Raw genomic sequence first — 11,291 nt, forward strand, 5'->3', positions numbered from 1 at the left:
AACCAACATATATACACACACTCCGGACGCCACCCCTCCCATTGTCCGCAAGGCCCCCCAACGGCCGACCTCACAATAGTCTGCGCGTTTTGGCGCGCGTTCTCGCGGCGGGCCCGTCACAAGGGCCCGTCCTGGCACGCTCAGTGACGGTTGTTGACGGTCCGGGTGCAAGAGAGTCAGGCGTCGCTGCCGAGTGACCCCCGACCCCTCCGGGAGGGGTTGGTGGGTGTGGACCCGTCACTCCTGTTGCACCTGGGGACGGAACAGTTGATGTCGGGTTAGGCGAGTGCAGCGACGTCGGGGAGTCGGCGGAACCCTCACACGTTTGGCCATGCGTGTGTGTGTGTGAACCACGGGGCGGCGCGATGAATGGTTTCAACCTTGAGGGGTGCACATACCACCGGCGCCTCCCCCATTTGACGCGAACACATTGCGGCCGCAAGACCTGTACGACCTCCACTGGCCCCCGCCACGGCCGTACCAATTTTGACGAGGTTGCCAGCGGCACCTGGGGACAGTGCAACCACGCCCTGTCCCCTGGTTTCCATTTGACCACCTGCACCCGCCCCAACCGAAGCCTCTCGTTCGCCTTCTGGCGGAGTTCGGAATTTTGCACGGCCGCTTCCCGCGCCTCAGACAATTGAGCGATGTTAAATTTAACGTGTTCGGACAAATTAGACTTCGCCTGGAGCGCCGAGAGCTTCAGCTGGGTCGCCACAGGGGGGTTAACTTCGCGCCCATACATTAAAAAGAAAGGGGAAAATCCGGTGGCCGCATGGGGAGCCATTCTGTAGGCCTGCAACACACCGGCTATGCGGAGGTCCCAATCCGTCTGGGATACCGACACCTGCTGGGACAGCATGGACGTGATGGTCCGATGCAGCCGTTCCACCATCCCGTCAGTTTGTGGGTGATACGGAGACGTCCGAACCTTCTCCGTACCCAAGAGGTCGCACACCTCACGTAGGAGTTTACCAGAATAATTCCTACCCTGGTCAGTAAGCAGCCGTTCCGGGGCACCCTTGTCGAGGACATAGCCCTGGACAAAGGCCTCCGCGATGGCTGCTGCCGACTGGTTCGCCAGGGGCCAGGCCATAGGCCATCTCGTGAAGTATTCAACCCCCGTTAGTAAATACCTATTGCCCCTGGGTGTAGCGGGAAATGGGCCAAGTATGTCCAGAGCGACGAGCTCGTTAACCCGGGAAACTTTTATGGACTGCAGCGGAGGGTTGGACCCCCTAGCAGGTGGCTTCCTCTGCGCGCATTGCGTGCATGACCCCAGGAGATCCCCCACGTCCTTTTCCATGCCCGGCCAGAAAAAATCTAGCTGGAGCGTGGCAAAGGTCTTGTGAACCCCCAAGTGCAGAAGCCGCTCATGAACAGCCCATACCACCTTACCCCTTAAAGCAGCAGGCACCACGAGCCGCTGGCGCCGGGTTTTACCATCCCAGTGCATTAAAAGTCCCTGGAACAACCCCCACGAGTCAACGTTTTTCACCCCCTGGCCAACCCCCCCGGCGCGACGGCGCAGAGCGAGGAGGGAGGTGTCCTCCATTTGGAGGCGACCCCATTCCGCGACCGACAACCCCAGCAACGAATCCCTCCCTTCTTGCTCGATAGGACCCGAAACCGAAGGCGCATCGGCAGCGGCCACGAGGAACGAATCGGTGGTGACGTTCGGAGACCTACAACGCCCCGAACCCAAGAGGCACGCGCACTCCGAAGTGGGTGGCAATCGCGACAGGGCGTCAGCGTTCGTGTGGCGGAGACCCTTACGATATGTGGTGACAAAGTCATAGTCTTGGAGAATCTCCAACCATCGAGACAACTGGCCCGATGGTTGTTGAACCCGCAGGGCGTATTGTAGGGCCGCATGATCCGTACGGACGGTGAACCGCCGACCGTACAGATACGGGCGGTACTGCTGAATGAAATAAACAATCGCCAATAATTCCCGACGGGTAACGCAGTACCGCTGTTCGGCTGGAGACAGTACCCGACTACCGTAAGCCACCACATGCTCTACGCCCCCAATGAGCTGGGACAGCACGCCCCCGATGCCCGTGTTACTTGCGTCTGTATCGAGCAAGAAGGGTTGTGTAAAATCCGGGTAATTCAACGGCGGAGCCCCCACCAAAGCATTCCGGAGGGCGCGAAAAGAAGCCTCCTCCTCCGGCCCCCAATGAAACCTGACTCCCTTGGACGTCAAGGCATGCAATGGTTTCGCAATCGTAGCGAAGTCAGCCACAAATCGCCGATAATACGACGCGAACCCAATGAAACTCCTGACCTCTCCCACCGAGGTGGGAGTCGGCCAGGAGCTGACGCATTCCGTTTTGGCGGGATCAGTGGATATCCCCGAGCGCCCAACAATGTGACCCAAATATCGCACCGATTCGCGGAGTAAATGGCACTTCTGTGGTTTAAATTTCAAATTGGCAGCCCGCATTTTGAGAAAAACAGCACGCAACCTCTGGAGGTGTTCCTCGAAGAATTTGCTAAAGACGATGACATCGTCTAAGTAAATCAAACACGAATCCCATTGCAAACCTGCCAAGACCAATTCCATTAACCGCTGAAAAGTTGCCGGCGCAGAATGTAACCCCATCGGCAAGCGGTTAAATTGGAAGAGACCTTGCGGTGTACGAAAAGCAGTCTTAGGTTTCGATTCGTCATCCAGAGGAAGCTGCCAGAATCCTGATAGCAAATCGAGGGTGGAAAAGAATCGCGCACCGGCCAAGGCGTCGAGCGACTCATCCATCCGAGGAAGCGGGTACGCATCTGCCACAGAGATTTTGTTGAGACGCCGAAAGTCGACACAAAATCTCAGTGAGCCGTCATGTTTTTTCACCAAAACGATCGGCGCGCCCCACGGGCTGTTGGAAGGGGAAATGATATCGGCGGCTAGCATGTCATCAACAGCCGATTTGACATGATCCTTTTCGGCGGGACTCAACCGAAAGGGATTTTGGCGGATTGGCGCGCTGTCACCCGTGTCAATATGGTGTCGCAGCAATTTAGTACAACCAATATCAAATTTGTGTTGACTAAAAACGTCAGCAAATTCGCTCAGGAGAACTCGCAGCTGCGCGCGCTGCGAGTCGGACAGGTCCACTGAACCCGCGCAAAGCGCATCCAGCCATCCGTCATCACAGTCCGAATGCGGTCGCGACGGAGGATCGGTGGATACCTGACCCACGAGTGGTTCCTCATAGGGTACCGGCGTTGCGTGTGCAAGCACGGTCCCTTGAGGAACCACGGCCGTTCGCGATCCCACATTAAGGACTGCAATGAAGGGGTCCCCATCCCCTCTCACCATGGTCTGAGCCGCGAGCAAATCGGGTCCATTTACCCCAGCCCGAGATGGTCCCAACAAGACCCCCCGATCCGCAACCCCTTCATTAAACGGCCGACGCAACCTAAGAGGGACGAGCATCTGAGCCCCCGGAGGTACGCGCACAGTTTTTGTCACGAGCGTCTGCACGGTGGCAAACGCCCGGCGCTCCGTGGTGGGGGAAGACAAAAATGTAACGCGTCGGCCCGATGGGAGCTCAATGCACCCCTGGTCAATCAGGATGCGGATGGGCATTTTGGCCAAGAAATCCGTCCCCAACAGGCACGGAACCGCGAGTGAGGAGGAAACCAAAACAGGCCCGGATAATTTAATGTCTCCAATGCAGATAGTGGCGCGGATTTGCCCAATAATGCCCAGCGAGCCCCCGTTAGCAGCATAGCATGGCACGTCAACAGGGAGCAAGGGACGACTTTGAACGGGAAGGATGTTATAAATCAAATCAGATATAATGGTCGCCGATGCCCCTGTGTCAATTAAAATCCGCACCTCTACCCCATCAATATGACCGACCACAACCGATGATCCCGCCGACGCAGCAACGACACGATGGGCGAGCTCCGACCACTGACCCGGTTGGAGCGCTCGCCGCATTATAGAACAATCGCGCGCGACGGACGGGGAATTTGGAGCCCTGTTTGGTTGAGCGCGTGAGTGTGTGTCGGATGTGTGCGTGGGCCAAACGTGTGAGGTGCCGCGACTCGCCGTATTTCTCTGCTGGAGCTTGGGAGGAGACGGCGTGGCGTCCTGACGAGGTGTCGCCCCGCGCTGACGGGGAGCCCGGCATCCTGACGCAACGTGGCCTTGCAGGCCACAGTTGTAGCAGCGTGTGAGCGCCCCCGATGTCCTGGGCTGCTCCTGGCGGCTCGGTCCATTCCGAGCCTGTGGTGCCGCCGCTCTCCATTCCCCTCGCCGCTCCACCCCGCAGACCTCCTCCGATGGGAGGGCGGTAGCCGCCATGGCATGGCTGGCCGCCCCCTTTGCCGCCTTTCGACGCAGGGACCGCAAGCCCCCGTGGATGTGGCGCGCGACCAGCAGGGACGACATCTCCGCGTCGTCCTGAGCCAGGACGTTGACGTCCAGCTCGTCAGCGAGTAGCAGCAGCTTCTCGGCCACCATGGCATCCACTCCTTCCTCGTCCATCCTTGGGAAAGCAGCCTTCGCCAGAGCCAGGAGGGCCGTCCGGAAGGCCAGGGGTGACTCGTTGGCGCCCCGACTCCGATCGTGGAACAGCTGCCTGCAGTCCGAAGGCGGCCCATAGACGGCTGACAGCAGCTGCAACGCCAGGTGTAGAGTGGCGCGCTTTTCCCTCGGCGCCGAGGTGAGGGTAGCCAGGGCGTCATTGTCCAGCATCGCTGGCAGCGCGCGTAGGGCCTCGGCGTCCGACCAGTTCGCCATCTCTTGATGAGCGATGAACCGCCTCTTGAAGCCGCCTCAATCTCCGTCAGCGCCGACAAATTCTTTAAGAGGCGGCAGACGCTGTTGTAAGGCGGCGTCCGTGGCCGCAGAACGCTCTCCGTCGCTCCCCGCCGATGATACAGTGTGGGCGGGCCGTGCACATGGCATCGCCGGTCGCTCCGATGTTGACGCGCCGGCCGGCGTTGATGATGTCACGGCTTGTGCTTGGCGCTCAGCAGACACGTGACGCGGGCCGGCCCCGCCCTCCGCTCGTACTGTAGATATGGCGGGAAATTTGACCGCGAGCCGCGTCGGGGTGGCGGGAAACGTCGCCCCGCGCCGGCTGCCGTCGTCGACCCGCGCTGCTCCTCCAGCCCCCAGCCGCGTGATCTCCTCCAACGCGGCGGCCGCGGCGTAGAGCAGGTCCGCCAGGCGGGAGTGGGCCAGCCAGAGTCAATCGGCCGACGCATCCCCCTCCTCCTGTCGTAGCGGCGCGGGCGTACTCGGCCCCGGCTGCTCCGAATCGACCCCGGCCATCTCTGGTGGTGATTCGGCCGCGGCGTCTTCCATCTCCGACTCCCTGGTACGTGTCGTCCCTCGTGTGTCCATCGTTGGACGTTTACTTCTGACCCCAGATGTAGTAAGTATATATGGAGGCTTGACGACAGGATCGGAGGCACACTTATTTATTACACCAACACAGTTATTACAGGTCACTTGGCTACAGGGATTCTCGACAGCTAACCCCTCTAACCTATACCAATTCCTCCACTACGGGACTAGGGGAGGCTATCTGTCCCAGCTTGGTTAAGCTGGGATCCCGGCTCCCTGAGTCACCAGACCAGCTTCGTCTGGGCTCTCGGGGCCACGCCACCGGCTTGCCCTGGTCGGCCCTTATAAGGACAGCGAGCCAGGGGAGCTCTGGGGCCTACACTAGCTGGTCTTCCGTCTTCTCTGGTTAAAGCTGAGTCCCGACCTCGAGCCCTCGAGCTCATCACCTTTTATAGGACTCGCCCCCGAGGGGGGGCCCGTGGGGGATACACATGCGGACGTCGGTGCTAGCGCCACCCTTGTGTACGGCCGTAACCCCGCCCCTTGTGTTTGTTGGCCATCCGTGGCCATGCATAATCACACCTCAACATTCGTAGCCATGCGCAATTACACCTCTACACACACATACATAGAGACACACAGACATACACATAAACACATACACACATACACATGACCCGGCTTCGCCCGAGACTTGGATCCACAATGGCCGGCCGCCGTCTCCCCAGTGACGATGTTCACACACGACAGCAGTTACGCGTTTGAGGCTGAGTCGACCTAGGGGAGGCCCAGGTCCGTTTCAAATAATCGTCAGCGGTGGTGGGCGTGAGTTGGAATGGAACTGGGGTCGCTCAACCAGCTTAATGACTATTTGTACAAAGAACATATAAAGAATCGATTATAATAACCAGGCTACAGTCCACATTATATACTGGCAGTACATGCACTCAGCTTCATAAGCAGGCTAGAGTGTACATGATAGAGTGGCAGTACGCTCACCGAGTTTAATAAGCAGGCTACAGTCTACATGATAGACTGGCAGTACGCTGACCCAGCTTAATGACTATTTGTACAGTGAACATTTAAGTAATCGATTGTTGGCGCGTTGGGTTTAAAAGTAATATAAATTGCACACATTGTGGTGGGGGTGGAGTGAAGAGTAGGAAAAACTTTGATGAATTTACCTCAGAGTGGCGTGGTGGGTGTCGAGGCCTAGTAGCGTGCAGAGCCTGCGGCCTCGCCAAAATTGTCCAGCCGGCAGAGGCAGGGTACGGGTGGCGTGCCTTCCCCCCCCCCTCAGCGCTCGAACAATACTGTGTAATAGCTATTATTTAATTATTTACGGAGCCTATGAAAGTGGCGAAGGCGTGGCTAGCCGTTGGCAGGGGCAACCGCCGTCCAATGAAACTGCAGCCCTTGGCGAAGGCGTCGCTAGCCGTTGCCAGGTCCAATGAAAGCGGCGAAGGCGTCGCTAGCCGTTGCCAGGGGCAACCGCCGTCCAATGAAAGTGCGTATGGTCCGAAATCCACACACACACAGACAGACATGCACGATTTTATATATATAGATGGCGACTCGGTTGAGGATTGCTGTGTGTAACACGTGCTGTTGCATTTTACAGATTATAGCAATTCATGTGTTTGCCCTCGATTTGGAGCACTTGCCGACGTCCTTCATTTCCAGTGTGCAACACTATGGTGGGCGCCGGCCTCTAAAGGAGAACCACTGTCCCGACTCAATGCATCGAAACACGGGGGACACTTGGGATACCATCGCTTCTTCTTGCATCGCGGTGGCATGAGTTGCTAACTTGTGGGGATGGATAGTAGAGCTTACGTGTTGGGAGGCTGGATGGCGGACTGGCCCTGAACCCCTCTGCTCAGGAAAGTTGCTGGACCTTACCCTGTGACTTTTTGCTGATGCTCAGGATTTTTGTGGCTATTGTTCCCTCATTATGGTTGTTTCATGGATATTATGCAAAACTTTTAAACTCCCCTGTATGCCCTCATATATTTAACATTTTTTGCTCTGGTGATTTTTTTCGTGTTTTGTAAACATTTACAAACATTGCCATGATTTGTACCGTGTCCAAAAAGTACAATAACATGTTATAGTGCCTGGCCAACGCAGTACATTTCGAGGGTGTATGAGTGTATTCCTGTCTTTGTTACGGCAGAGCGGAATGCCAAGTACCACTCGCTTATTGTGTGCGACATGGCGGGTGTGAGGAAGTCGCTAAGAGCGGCGGTTGCAAATCGCCAACGTAATCTACTCTGAGATGTACATTATTGTGAGGACTTTGCCGGGAATGTGGATAAATGATTGTGACTGAAAATGCATTATGTTAATTTATTTTATGTCTTGGAAGGGAAGTGATCGGAAACTGAAATATTGGTCCATCAGAGTTGTGTTTATTTTTGTCGCTATAAACTCTAAAAAGAACCATTTTTGTTACAAATGTCCCTGGTCTATAATTGCACGCCACATTTTTTTACCTGCACTTTATTTATAGATGTTTTCAAACGGTCAGATTTCGAAACACAATGTTCTTTTGACGTTGGCCAACCTTACCGGCATGCGTCCGGCATTATGATGGCTCAGCTGAAACCAATGCGAAGGAAACAATCACACGTTGCTCCAGGATGTTAACCTGAAAGAGTACACTTATTTTATTAATGTATCGCGTCAGCGTCTCAACTTTGAAGTCTGAGTGCCGCACCTAAATATATATAGACATTAAGTTTGCACGCGAGTTACTTTTATAATTATTGTTACGTGGGTATTTATCGATGTGGGTGCTGTTATGCAAGTCCCCTCGAAGGAAAGCCCCCTGGGGTTTAAATTTGACCTTCAGCTCGGCTCACCTCAAATGCAGTTGGGTGCTCAGGTATCTATTGTTGTAGACGAGCCTCCTCAAAGTACCCTGGAGTAAGCAAAATGACACATGATGAATAAAGGTGTCATTTTAATGATGAATATGTAGTTATAAGTAATACATATTTTTTAAAGAAACATGACACATTTTTATGCTATAAGGTAGCAAAGTAGAAATAATTTATCAGGCCACAAATGTTGGTGGTGTAAAACGTCGATTTTGGTCCATATGCTTCTGGGAAATATACAAATTTAAGTTCACTCAGCTGATTTTTTAAATGCTGTACCCTTCCGATTGTTTATTTTCTCCCCAAGTGTATTCCCCAACCCATCTCTGCTGGGTACGCTATCGGTACCCTGTTCATGTTATGAGACAAAGAATCGAACTGTAAAATAACTTGGAGCATTGCGAACAGAGAGCTGAGAAGGGGTTGCCCTAAAGATTTTGACTGAATTTGTAAAAACTCTGCAAGTGCTCTTTACAAAAGGTATCTATTTGGTGTTTGAACATCTTGGCACGTGTTTTATTGCCAGAAAGGGTAAAACGTATTCTTATTTTTTCATGCCCTTTGTATCCTTACACATTGGAGGGCGCACTTGGGATTGGCGTTCATTCCTGTGTAGTGGTTCAACACGGAGGCAGTAATTCTTGAAGGCACTTTTATTATACTTAGTATCTCAATCGCATACCCTACAGTCGCCTAGGCTACACACATCCTAGCCTATACACAACACTAGCCGTCTTACATCGATGGCGCTGACCAATACAGCCAACAACTGTATAACAGCGCAATATCAAGCGATGACGACTGCGGCGGCTAAGAGAAGAATGGTGACAACGACGACGATGGACTTGAGCATCACGACGGGGATCCCACTTACAATCAACAGCCCTGAGGTCCCCCACAGGGGCCCTTCTTATACTGTCAGCATGGACTGGTTCCGCCCCCGGCCACGCCCCCTTACTAGAACCTACCAGCAGGTTCTTGGTGTGCCCCTTCTGTGACCTTTTCCCTAGACCCCCCCTCTGGTGTGTAACCTGGCCTGCTGACGTCAGGGCTGCCGTAAGCCGCAGATCCCCTTCCCTGCCAGCAGCCAGCGCTATGCTGCTACACTATTCTATGCCACTACACCTGCATAATGACGAGCAACCGTTATTTTTATTAAATTTGTCGCAGCTGGAATTTAGCCAAATTTAATATTGTGCAGTTATTTGTTATTAGTCTGAGACCATCCATGAAGTGGCTGCACTCGAGAATCCCAGTTTAAGCACATGTAGCTGGAACCTAGATTCAAACCCAGGATTGCAGTCAAGCTGACTTTCCACTCTTGACAACAGCACTCCAAGTCACTCAATGACCTCATTATCAATTACTGAATTGGTTAAATGTTACCTTCTAGTGCTGGACGCAGCAGCTTATTTCGAGCTGGGGTAGGTGGATCACACAGTGTATGTCCTGGTCTTAAGATACCCACCTACAAAGGCCACGGGATGTCTAAAGGAGGTATTGCAGATCTTTACATGCTTTACATCGTTAAATTTCCCCTGAATATGTTTTCGCTTTAATTGAAGTTGTATCTAGCCTTATGCATAACCTTATAAACTCAACTCCAAAGGGCTAATGCAATCCGTAATACAAACTTAACTTTAGACACACAAGGGTGACATTTTCCTAATCACTGTCCATTGTCCACCAATGGATGAAAGCCTTTCCACTCCACCGCTATCCCTACTAACCATATAAATAGCCCTAACCATAAAATGAAGCCGACCCCAACGCCATACCCATAATATGAACCAAGAATCCTACCTCCAAACATCTAATTCATCACCCGAACAGTAAATCATAATACTAATAGTGCAAACCCATGCACCGTTGAAGCTGGAAGAGGCTTACATAAAAAAATTCTCACAAATAAACATCATAGGTCAAAACGCGCCTGCAGAAAGCGTCCGTCAAAATGTAGTTACGACATTTGTTTGGCACGCTTCATTGCAAAACACGCGGCGTCAGAATTTTACAGGCCTAATTTGAAACAACTGTCAAGCCACACAATTGAATGTCTGTGTAAAATGTCAGACAAAAATTACCACAATGCCACTCTTCTGAAGACGGAATGCATTCGTAGGAGCATCACTGTGATCGAAGTCGCACAGCACAATGTAGCTGGCTAGCTCTTTGGTAATGCAGCTTTGGCAGAGGTGTGCAAGCACACTTAATAAAAACAACACATCCGACAACAACAGGCACTTCCTCATAGCACATTTTTCTCACTTTGAAAAACTGTTCATACTTCGTCATACAGTCTGTGTGAAAAACATGCATGCACTATCCACATAACTTGTTAATGTTTTTTCTGGCAAAATCAATTGTTATTTAAAAGTTTATAGATTCCGACGACAGCTGAGTGCCGGCGAACAGTGTAAGGCCAGTTCTTAAAGGCAGCATAAGAAAAATGATGGTTGCGCTATTTCGTATCTAATATATGGTTTCATATGGATAACAATGCCAGACAGTTATCGCACAGAATAGAACCATAAAACATATCACAAATCAATGCCTGCTTCACAAAGACGAAGGAGGAAGCATCGCAGCGATTCGCTACTCCGCTAGTCCTAACGAAATCATCGAGCTCAACCACCTCAATATAAAATGATAGCTGTTACTCTACATCAACATGAGTCACGCGAAAAATATTATCACACTAATATTACTTTGTTATCACTCAGGCAAACCAACAAAGTACAAGAAAGAGCGAATACACAAACTCATCTGAAATGTTACATTTGACAATGTGTGGCCTTATACCGGGGTAAGCGGGCAAACACGTATGTTTTATGGAATAATTGACTGGTCGTGATAGCTAGCGGGCTTATATTTACGAATGGCTGAATTACAATGTTTTCAAGTCATCATCATCCTATATTGGTCTATTGAGATGTTTGTTATCACGCTACTAGTGATGTGTTAAAATATTTGAAAGATGTCAACCTTTCCACTATTAAGCCAAAAACAGAACATTATTACAAACATCATATTTTCAACTTGTAACGCACTGCGCAGTGTTCTTTAAAACTGATTTTTGTATTTAGTTTGTCCTTCTCCCGCACCTC

This window comes from Lethenteron reissneri, chromosome 2 (assembly GCF_015708825.2).
Source record: "Lethenteron reissneri isolate LAM-NWPU_2019-01 chromosome 2, ASM1570882v1, whole genome shotgun sequence".
Classification (NCBI taxonomy): Eukaryota; Metazoa; Chordata; class Hyperoartia; order Petromyzontiformes; family Petromyzontidae; genus Lethenteron; species Lethenteron reissneri.